Here is an 11,375-nt window from a genome sequence, read left to right on the forward strand (position 1 = left end):
CGACATACGGGCTGTGCTATGCGGATGAGATTTGCCAGCATACGGGCTGTGCTACTTGATTTGTCGGCGTGTGGGCCGAGTTATGTGATTTGCCAACGTACGGGTTGTGCTATGTGATTTGCCGGCGTACGGGCCAAGCTATGATAAAATGTGTAATTTCGGCATACGGGCCGATGATTTTCATGAAATATGTATATGTGAAAAATGATATGATTGATTTGATAATTATTTATATGAGATATCCATGTATCACGATTTTAGTATATGTATATGATATCAGAACCTGGTTGGCTTGGTCTAGGCTAGCACTTGCACGGTACCGTTGCTATGTGTCCATGATCCTCGTAATCATGATATCTGTGTTAACGCCGTTATACGGAGTGGTGTGAGATTGGATGGTCGATGTGGTTATTTTCAAGAAGTGTGCTGTTATCGCCCCTGGTGTACGGACCAGTCTGGGTAGACCCATCGGACCTACAGACTACTGTTTGACTTGGCAGTGGTCGACCAACCATCGTCAGGTCCCGCCTTCGGGCTACACAACCCAGTCATGTGGGGGTAATACATGACAACAGCCAGCTAACCTACTAGGATTGTTTTTATGTTATTATTATTATTATTATATGAGATGAGAAATGTTTATGAAAATGCAGTATGTTCTGCCATGTTTTGATATGCATATGTTTTTCCAGATTTGATAAACAGTATTGAATATGTTATGTATTGTATATGTAGAACACAGAATACTCATGTTGCCACACACTGGTATTAGTTTATTTCCCTTACTGAGAGGTGTCTCACCCCTAAATCTTATACATTTTTCAGGAGCCCCTGATAGGAGAGCGGGAAAAGCCCCGTTGATTTAGATCAGTTGTTTGCCCTCTTTGGAAGGGTAAGTTTTTGGTAGGGACAGTTAGGTTTTGTGGGGATTGTCCCTAGATTTCATTTTTGAGATGTATATACTGTGAGATAGTAATTGTAGTGACTCTGGTATGTGTTATGCACATTATGATGAGATGTATATAATTTTATACTTTTTGCTGCGTAGGTTTCTGCTGTATGTTTTGTTATATCCCTGGTGCCTACGGGCCCAAGTGGATTGTGACCTGCTGAGCTGGAATGTATGATGTGATGATAATTTATTTATATAAAAAAATTTATGTGAAAAAAGACCAGGTCGTTACACTGAAAGGTTGGCCTCAAGTGCTGGTGTTGCAGCAAAAATAGCTGCTGTGCTTGTTGTAATAGAGCCGAGGATACAGGTGGAGTTGGGGCTTGTGGCCGAGAAAGGTTGCTGGGGTTAGGGAATAGAATAGGGTGAATATGGAGAGCTTAAGGGAGAGACTAAGGGAGTGAGGGAATGAGAGTTGAAAGACACGAGAGGGAGAGAGCAAGAGAGAACATAACAAAGTAAGGAAGAAAGAGAAGGGAAGAAGGAGAGTTTAAGGGAGAGAGGGGATGGTGCGCAGGGCACAAGCAGAAAAGGGAAAAAAAAAAGGATTAAATAGAGGAAGGGGCTTGCCCTAGACTCGGATGAAGTCCAACCCGACCCGGCCACGCATGGCCGGGTCACATCAAAACATGGTTTTATTATTTTTTATTATTATTTTTTTCTTCATCTTTGCTCTCTGCGTTCACAGCCAAGTTTTACCTTCTTGGAGCCTATTTCTTGCAAGACTCAAAACACAAACATTGTAGATAATCTTTTCCTCTTTTTCTATAAATTTGAATCGTTTCGATCGGAGCTTGGACGAAAGAGATGCATGAAATACGAACAGGTGTTGGTTTTGATTCCTAGGAATTTTCCTGTGATATAATATTACCAAAAATTCATAAATTAAGCAATAAAACTCAATAATGATAAATTCGGAACTTTATTAAAATATTGGACAAATTTGGACACTTAATTAAAAATATAAGTCGTAAAGACTGGATTAAAGTGTCCAATTACGCTGTTTTGACGCGTAATCACACGTGTATACCATTTCCTATAACTACCGTAAGACCAAATTTGGCTTAGCAAGACTTACCTCAACTCAGGTATGATTTTTAATACAGTTCTACCAACGATCCTGTAAGAACCCGAACCGTGATAAATGGGTTTAAATATTAAAGAGAGTCACATTTTGGTAAAAGAGCAAGTCTTGTCGACGAAGCCTTTGTTCTTCTCGTTGACGAAATTCAGAGAATCGTCGACGAGGAGAAGCCGAGGAGTCTTGAAAAAACTGGTGATCTCAGATTCGTTGACATGGTCACCGATTTGTCGACGTAGGTAGTGGAAGATTCGTCGACGAAGGCACCATTTCGTCGACGAATTGGGTTGGGTGAAAGGGCTATAAATAGGAATTTCCTTTGCTTCCTCACTAAGAAAACTTTAATCTTATCTCTCTCTCTCTCTAAACCTCTCCCTACTCTCTCTCTCTCTCTAGATTTCTTCGCCGATCATTGCTGGAATCAAGAAGTTGAAGTTACCATGAGGATCGTGGAAGGATTCTCTACAATTTCTACGAATCGAAATCTCGTTTAAGAGATTTTCGAGTTTTGGCGAAAAATTGAGGTAAGACTTGGTTTTCATTTCTGATCTAGTAGTTTTGTAGGTAACTGTCTTGCGAACATATTCTGTACTGTGATTTGTAAGTTTTGGAACTCGGTTCGCTGTTTAGGGGCCTTGGAGTTCGGGATTTGCTTTTTGGGGAAAAGGTAAGGGGAACTATGTTTATATTGGTTATTTTTGAAATTAGACTCGGTGGAACTGTGGTCCACGGTCCTGTGTGTGTTTTGGCTACTCATTTGGGGGGAATCTAACGGGAAAAATTATGGGTTTTTCATTATTACAGTTTTGCGAAAAGGGGGCGACGGGCTGCATCCCGGGTTTTGTTGAAAATCGTGGGTATATGTTAATTTATACTGTGATATTGGGATGGCCGTGCCTTGACTTGCATTTGAACTGTATTTGTTTGAAAAACCATGATTTAGATTACCAAATGGGTGTGGTTTGTTTTGTTATATGAGCATGCATGTGTGTGTGATATGTTGAAATGCTAGTAGGAACTAGGTTCCGAAATTGTTCCAAGTACTGAGAGTGTCCGACTCTATATCCGAAGGTGTGTGTTTATCGCCTGCTACGTAGGCAAGAGTGTCCAACTCTATATCCGAGGGCATGAGACTATACCGGCAGATTAGGCCGAAGGGTGTGGATCCACCAGTTAGCGCCGGTACGAGCCATGGGAGTTGGGGACTAGCCATGTGCCGGTGGCGGCGTGCTTCATAGGTTGGCCGGGCCAATACTAGATTGTCGCGGACCGGCTTCGGGCCGACGGGTGTGACGACACTAGGATTGCTGATCATGTGTTGTGTGTGCGTGTATGCACTGTGTAAATTAGTATTGGATTACATTCAACTGCGTGTATGTTACATCGTGATAACACTCAAATGCCACACACCGATATAACCTGTGTTCTTTCTTACTAAGAGGTGTCTGACCCCTACTGTACGTTCATTTTTACAGGTCCTTCGACTAATCAGAACTAACGTCCTGGTGTAGGGAGCGTAGTAGCCAGTGTACCGCGTTTAGCGCTGGGTAAGTGCTAGAACTGTAATTTTGGTGGGTTGCCATTTTGGGATGTGTTGGGCACTCATTTGTACATTTTGATAGAGCATTGTGTCGGCTCTTGTATAGACTCTGGTATGGTACTGCATATGTATGTATGATTTTTTTCTGCTACGTATATGACTGTGTTTGGATGTGTTTAGGGTGCTTGGGAACCCCACAGGGTTGGACCCTCATCCTTTGTATTGTATCTGTGATGATTTGTATGATACAGGGACAGGTTAGGTTACATTTTCACCCCTAGGTCCCATTCTAGGGTTCGGGGCGTGACAGATCCGTTTCGACAGATATGCAGAGAACTTCTCCAAGAGCGTCGTGGTGGCTTCAGATCGTTGATCCGGCGAAAATCCCGGCCAAAATCGAAGGGGGAAGAGGAGGGAGCTGAATGGAGAGAGAGAGGGTGAGAGATTCCTTAAATTTGAAGTAAAAATCTGAGTTTTTGATATTTATAGGACTGGATTTGTCGACGAGCCACGTCATCTCGTCGACGAGTCCTTTAATAATTTCGTCGACGAAACCCACTCCTCATCAACGAAATTTAGACTGCTCAAAAACCTCTCTCGATATTTCCTCGTCAACGAATCCCCTATGTTCGTCGACGAGGCTTCTAATGATTTCTCCTTTTTAAATTACATTATAATTATTCGGGTCGTCACACAAGATCTGCCAAAGGGGTGGATTATTAGTGTCAGTTTTACAAACCCTCACTAATATAGTGGATTATTATTGACAGTTTTTTTAAAACCATCCCTAATAATGCATGTTAATGAAAGAACAATCTGTGTTTGATTGGTTGAGTTTAGATGATGATCTATGGTCTTTTCTTAGGTGTTTGGGTGCTTGTGAGCTAGTTAGAATCTCGATGTATGTAGCAAAGTATCTGATTAAGCAAGAATGCACAGGGAAGGTTGCGATTCCTCTGCATCGAGGAATCATAACAAGCGTAGTGAAGGACCTTCCAAGATGAAGGTAGAGATGGTAAATGAATAGAGCAACAAGTAGGAAAATTTCCCTCTGAATACGGAGGTTCAACTAGTGATGCAAGTGAAACTAATGTGAAATCAAAAGTGGCACCAATGTTTTCACCCAAAAAGGGTAAAAGCAATTGTCAAGACCCAATCGCATGAAAGAGTACTCTAAGACTATCACCATAGTGCAATGACAAGCTATCTTGAGAAGCAACAACACTGGGGAGGAAATACACGGTGTTTCATATTATGGTCTTTGACTCAATTGCCTGTGAGAGGAAATACCCACTGTTTTGTAACGCCCTAACCCTCTACGTGGGCCCGAGGTGCTACTAATCCATTCATTTACCTGATAATCTACATAATCATACCCACTGTTTTAAAATATTTTTGAAATGATGAGTAAAAATCATTTGAATATATTAAACTTCATCCTAACATAATCATCAAATATTTAGAAAGACTAAGATCCATCCCTAGAGAAAGAGCTTAAAGATCTTATATGCATCACTGTCGTTTATTGAAATATTGAGGCTCTTTAGAAAAACCTTGAACATTATATCTAGTACTTAAAGCTTCATAATCTGATATGAACTGTTCTTGGTTTATAAGCATCATGTTATGTGTTAATATCATTTTTTTGATGCATGTATGATTTGTTGGGATAATTATACTGGTTTAATTTTTTTTTAATCAATATCCAACATAGTTTGTAAGAAACTTATACTTCTAGGCATAATGAAATGAATCTTGATTTGTTAGGGGGAGTAACTTGACTTAAAATTCTCCAGTTTTGAAATTCCTTAACAATTCTAGCACTTTCATTCAAGTTCTTAATGTATATATTGAGTTGTGTGCTTCATACTGATCATGAATGTTGGATGTATTTGAATCATAGCATGCACTATTTTGGACTACACTGAATATCTCACATGATTGATTTGAATGATGTGCATACTTGGAATCAATCAGGTCTTTGGTTTAATTTTTAGGAAATGCTCTATTTTCAAACGGCATACTGTCAAATTTTCTAAAAATGTTCTTCCCAAAATGAAATCATTCACTTAATTGACTATGTCTTGTGTTTACTTTCCTACTTTAGCCCCTTCTTGCTGATGTCAAAAAGGGGGAGAAGTGTCTAATGCAAAATTGGGAGAGCTAAGTACATCTAAAGCTGAATACATCTCAATACATATCATAATTGAGCTTTATTGACAACTAAGGATTGAATGCAAAATGTGTGTTAGTTGGTCTTCATTTGTCATATACTTGTACTTCAAATTTAAATTCTATACATATACTTAGGAGGACCCTGTTGGTTTTGCCCACTTTTACAAATTGTTTTTGTCATCATCAAAAAGGGGGAGAATGCTGACTCTATGAGTTTGATCATGTTTTGATTATAACAAAAACAATGTTTCTTACCTGTGGACTGAGTCTCTTGAACAGGTTCATTCTAAGCATGCACTGTTGGTAGGAACTCAAGGAAACTATACAGACCATAAAGTTCAAGCTTTATATGGCTCTTGAAGAAGCAAAGGGAATGAAGACTCTTTTGTTGTTGTAATAGCATTCAATTCATTTGAGTTTGTAATATAATATGGTATGTAATAACTGCATAACATGCATGATAGGTTTAATGCTCAAGACCATAGACAGACCTTAGGGATCGGTCGACCGATACCAGATTTTTTTCTGTAAGAAAAATGAGAATGACCCTAGGTCCCAGCACTTACATGTAAAAGAGTCCAAGATCACATATAATATCAGGTGAATAAATTGAATAAAATCAAGATTGAAAGGTAAAAATTAGAAGGCATTCGGGTGACCGAACTTGGCAGTATATTTTGCCTCGGTTGATCAAACAGTTGGAAAGTCAAAATTTTGACTTGGTTTTGGGCGACTGAACATATTTGATTGCACCTTCCACGGGCGATCGAATCCCCGACCTGACACTTTTTTCACCAACCCAAGCTCCCAAACTTAGCGTTCAAAATGGCCTCAGGCGACCGAACACATGAGTTCGGTCAACCGAATCATAGACCGAGTGATCGAAACGCGGTCATAATGATTTTCGCCTCGGTTCAGCAAACCAAACAATTCCTCAGGCACTCGAATATGAAAACTTTGCTTTTTCTCATGTGTTTGTTCGGGAGACGGAACCTATGTCTTGGTCGACCGAAAGTCTTGGGTTGCTTATTTTTAACTACAATAATTAGGGGTAAATTGGGTTAAAACACAATTAAACATTTTCTATAATTCCCAAAAGGTCCCCAAGAGTCAAAATTAAAAGGGTCCTTATATATATCATTTCATTTGACTTAATTAATAACTAATTAGCAAAAAGTGATTAGGGAATTTTCCTCTCAAATTTTTCATACTCTTTTGCTACATCCTTTTGATTCCAAGCTCATATCTTTGAAAACTCTCACTCATACTTTCTTGCAAATATTCTTTTAGATTGAGTGTTGGTTTTACTTGTTCCCATCTCTTGCAAATCAATTGCAAGGTTGAAGGGAAGTTATTGTGGTTAATAAATACACTTTTACAAATTTTTCCTTTGGAAAATACTCTCACATACACATACGTTTTGAAAAATCATTTTGAGAGTTCTTGCTTATTTGATCTTTCCCATAGTATTTTATTTCATAAATATTTGATTGGGAAGATCTTGATTTTAGCTTGCTAGTCTTGACACTCATATTGCAAGACTTGAAAGCTTGCATATAATCGTTGATATTGTTTTTGCAAGTTTCAATCCAAAATATCAATTGCGCTTTACATTTAGAATATCCTTGAGATATTTGATTTGGATTGTGTTAAACTTCCTTTGATTATTTGTGTGTTGAATATCTTATCTTGAATTAAAGGTTGAACTCTCACTTATACGTACACTCACACATCTTAGAGAGTTTACATATTGGATCTCACCTGAGCATTAAATTCATATCTTCTGTGAGTGCATATTTATCTGAATTGTATTGTAGTACGTATATGCTTGTATAGAAGTGTTTAAATTATATGCAAAAATTCATATTTATTGATTGTATTTTAGGCATGGCCTGAGGGGGTGGTAATGCAGCCCGGAAGGATTGTTTGTAAAGGTTGAGATCAGCTCTATGCTAATTGACTTGTTTGTATTAGGTGTCACTCCACCCGTTAAGTGAGCTCATAGTGTAATCCTTGTGCTGGTGAGCCAAGATAGGGATGTAGGCGGCTGAACCTCGATATCATATTCGGTGTCACTTTTATATTTCCTGTATTATATTATGCTTTGTGTTTGATTTAATTTCCCTACTGAATATACTACATATCTGATTGACACTAAATTGTATCTGGTTGAGAAATATTGAAATTGTTGTATATGTACTGAAAATTGTTTAATATATCGTATCTACAATTTCATATATACTTGGACTGCTCTTAGGTTGCATTATACTGTTGGTAGATTAGTTTAACTTAGGAGGAAATTTTTTAAATCTCCAATTCACCACCCTCTTGGGATTGCACCAAAGCTAACAAAATTAGTACTAGCTTTTCTTGTGAATGTTTGTAAAACAATAGGAAGAAAAAAAAAACTTTCTTGTTTGCTACTTGAATTCTATGAATATTGGAGTTTGTAGAATGAATTGGTTTTGTAGAACAAAGAGATGACTAAATGAAACAATAAAATTGTTGGGGAAAAAGAGGATTGCATGTTTGGAATGGAGAAGGTCATACACTTTTGAAGATGAGAGAGAGAGCTTGCTCAAGAATATAGAAGGATGTGCAAGTACAACTATGAACCAACTTGCAGATAGAGACAAACAGTTTTAATTTTCTTTAGATATTTGTGGGCTAAATTTCAATTGAATGTGTTTCCATGTGTATTACAGTCATTGTGAATTTTATCACAAAAAGACTACCATGAATTAATATATTAATTGCTTTAGTTGTTCAATATAAACAATGACTTAATATTTACTAAAGGAACATATGTAATATATACTTTTTAAAAAAAAAAAAACGCAATTTTTGTTGATATGCCCTCACTTTTTGTGGAGAAATACCATGATTACAAGACAAATATTGGGAGATTACAGATAAAAAAATTAAAATCCTCCCAAAAATAACACTAACAACCAACCAAATCAGAACATATGTAATATGAATATTTGAAAGGAGTATGTAACATTATGGGCAAATGCGCAAAAGTTTTAATTTAATTTTAAATTTGGACGCATTTCTTTTGAAGGCTTGATTAGGCTTGGTTAGGTCAAGCACACTTATCTTATATTTTGATGAAACAAAGATGTGAGATAAGATTGGCCAAGAGGGAAGGTCTTAACCCATTTACGTGCTAAGCAATACAAAGATTGAATTATCTTTTTTCCCCTTTTCATTTTTATTATGCTATTTTTTTCATTGATCATATATTTGGGAGAGACTTTGGGTTTAGATTTATAAATATAATGCAAAATTGTATTGCTTTTTATAAATTTACTGAAATATTTAAATCAAAAACTTGAATTCAATACTCCCAAAGGCAACGTAAGGACATTTTTCTCTTGAATGGTTAACATATCTGAGTATTAAAACATGAGATCTCTACATTATGATATATATTTAGTCCAGTCTAGTCTTGTAGCTTAAAAAAAACAAGTCACACCTTTTGATCTTACTTATGCATAGAAGATCTATGCATTACACATTGTCGGCATCTTGGACATAGATTATGGCAAGATCCTCCTACTCAATATCTCATTGTGCGCAATCCCAAACCAATCGAAAGGCCAACAATCAACTTTTGATTCGTAAAAATCTACATTCGCAACCAACTACAAGAAAGGAAAATAATTCATTAACATGGTTGCCCAATTATATTTATTGAAATTACTTTTGGGCTAATTTTGCCCAATTATAATTCTTTAACATGGTACCTTACTAGGGCTTTTTGTACCCTAGTATTGTACTCTAAATCTTTTAAATGCAATGTAGAGGCCTGGAAACTAATAATAATTATGGAAAAGAGGGAAAATGGTTTGGTGGAGGTGTAGAAAATTGTTGACGGTTTTGTGTAACCGCAGCCCAGTAACGGTAAAACAGTGAAAAATGGGAGGGTTAAAAGTCAAACTGTTGACGGTTTCATCTGGCAGTAGCTTATATGTAAGGTCTTGCAGCTCATTTTCTTAAAGGAAAATATTAAACTCTCTCTCACCAAGGGTTGCGGCCAGCTTTCTCTCTCTCACCTCGATTTCTTATCTAATTTTAGCCCGAATTAGCTGATAAACATGATTTCGGGATCCCGGTGGCAATTCTCCACAGTTTAACCAGAGTAGTTTCGTGAATCGAACATTTTAGGCATCACTTCAAAACTAAGGTAAGGAAGTTATTTTTAAAGTTTAGTTAATTATTGAAAGTATATGGGCCTAGCAATGTTGAATGGCTATTATTCTGAGGTTAAGTTGATTGGATTAGGGTTTATGAATACAGGTATTTTGCGTGTACACCGCAAGCACGAATTTAGGATTCCTGTAGGCTTTTCTTCGGGAATCAGGTAAGGAGATAGATTATGTCATGTATTTTTAGATAGTTTACCCGTTAAAATACATTATTTGATTCAAAAATTATATATATACGATTTATCTGGATATTTAGATTTATGGAAACCATATTTACGAACTAATGTAAGTTTTTGGGAAATTTGATGTTTAAACTGAGTAAATCCTAGAAACAGATTTAATATTATTTTTCAAAAAAATATAATCTTCTCATACAGTTAGCATACTATAGAATAGTACTCAAATTGTGTGACATGAGTATAAATATTTCACTGCAAATATTAGCATGTCAGATTATTTTATGATTACACAGAACAAGCATGATTTGATAACGATTTTATAGAAAACTATAAATAGTACATAAATTATGATATTTTTCAGTGTATCGTGATATTTCAGCTAGCCCAAATGTCGTGATATTTCAGTCGGCCCAAATCTCATGATATTTCAGCCGGTCCAGTGCCGTGATTAGATATATGTTACAGTTATTTATGAAATGTACTATATGATAGCAGAATCCTAATGACTTAGTTTAGTTTTAGAGCACAGTACTGTAGCTATCAGTTCATATTAGTGCCACCATACGTCTTAAATAGAGTGTTGGTGAATGGATAGTCGATTGAGCCCAGAGAAGAGTAGTGTGCCCCATGGCTATAACGACCTGCTTAATTTGTTGTATAGTTAATTACATTAACCATCCTGATACTACTAATTAGTTATATAATAAAAATCAACCCGAACCCGTGGGTAGCGGGAATACATCTATCATACACAGCGGAAACCTAAGCAGCAGTAAAAATAAATTACATAAAGATCTTCAAACCATAGAGTACGTAATACCAGAGTTATCTACAGTCCACCATAAGATCTCCACCATAAATTGTCCATAAATGTAAGTGAGCCCCTCATGTGTGCTCGTCGACGAATCCCCTGCGTTCGTCGACGAGACCCTGTTTAATTTTCTTCTTTAATTCCTTCTTTCCTTTCCTCCTCCTATTATTAAATTACGATAATCATTCGGGTCTCTACACTGGCAGTCCAGACCAGGCAAGGCAGGACAATCGTACTTATAAACGAGTCAGTTTTGACTTAGCATGGTAGGCCAACCATTGCCAGGTCCTGCCTACAGGTTGCGCAACCCAATCACGTGGGAGTAAAACATGATATCAGCTAACTATCCATTCAGGGGTAAATTTTAGTATTGTATAGTTATAGCAGATGATTTACATGTATACAGCGGTATGCTTATGTTGAGAA

Source organism: Malania oleifera, chromosome 10, assembly GCF_029873635.1.
Source record: "Malania oleifera isolate guangnan ecotype guangnan chromosome 10, ASM2987363v1, whole genome shotgun sequence".
NCBI lineage: Eukaryota > Viridiplantae > Streptophyta > Magnoliopsida > Santalales > Ximeniaceae > Malania > Malania oleifera.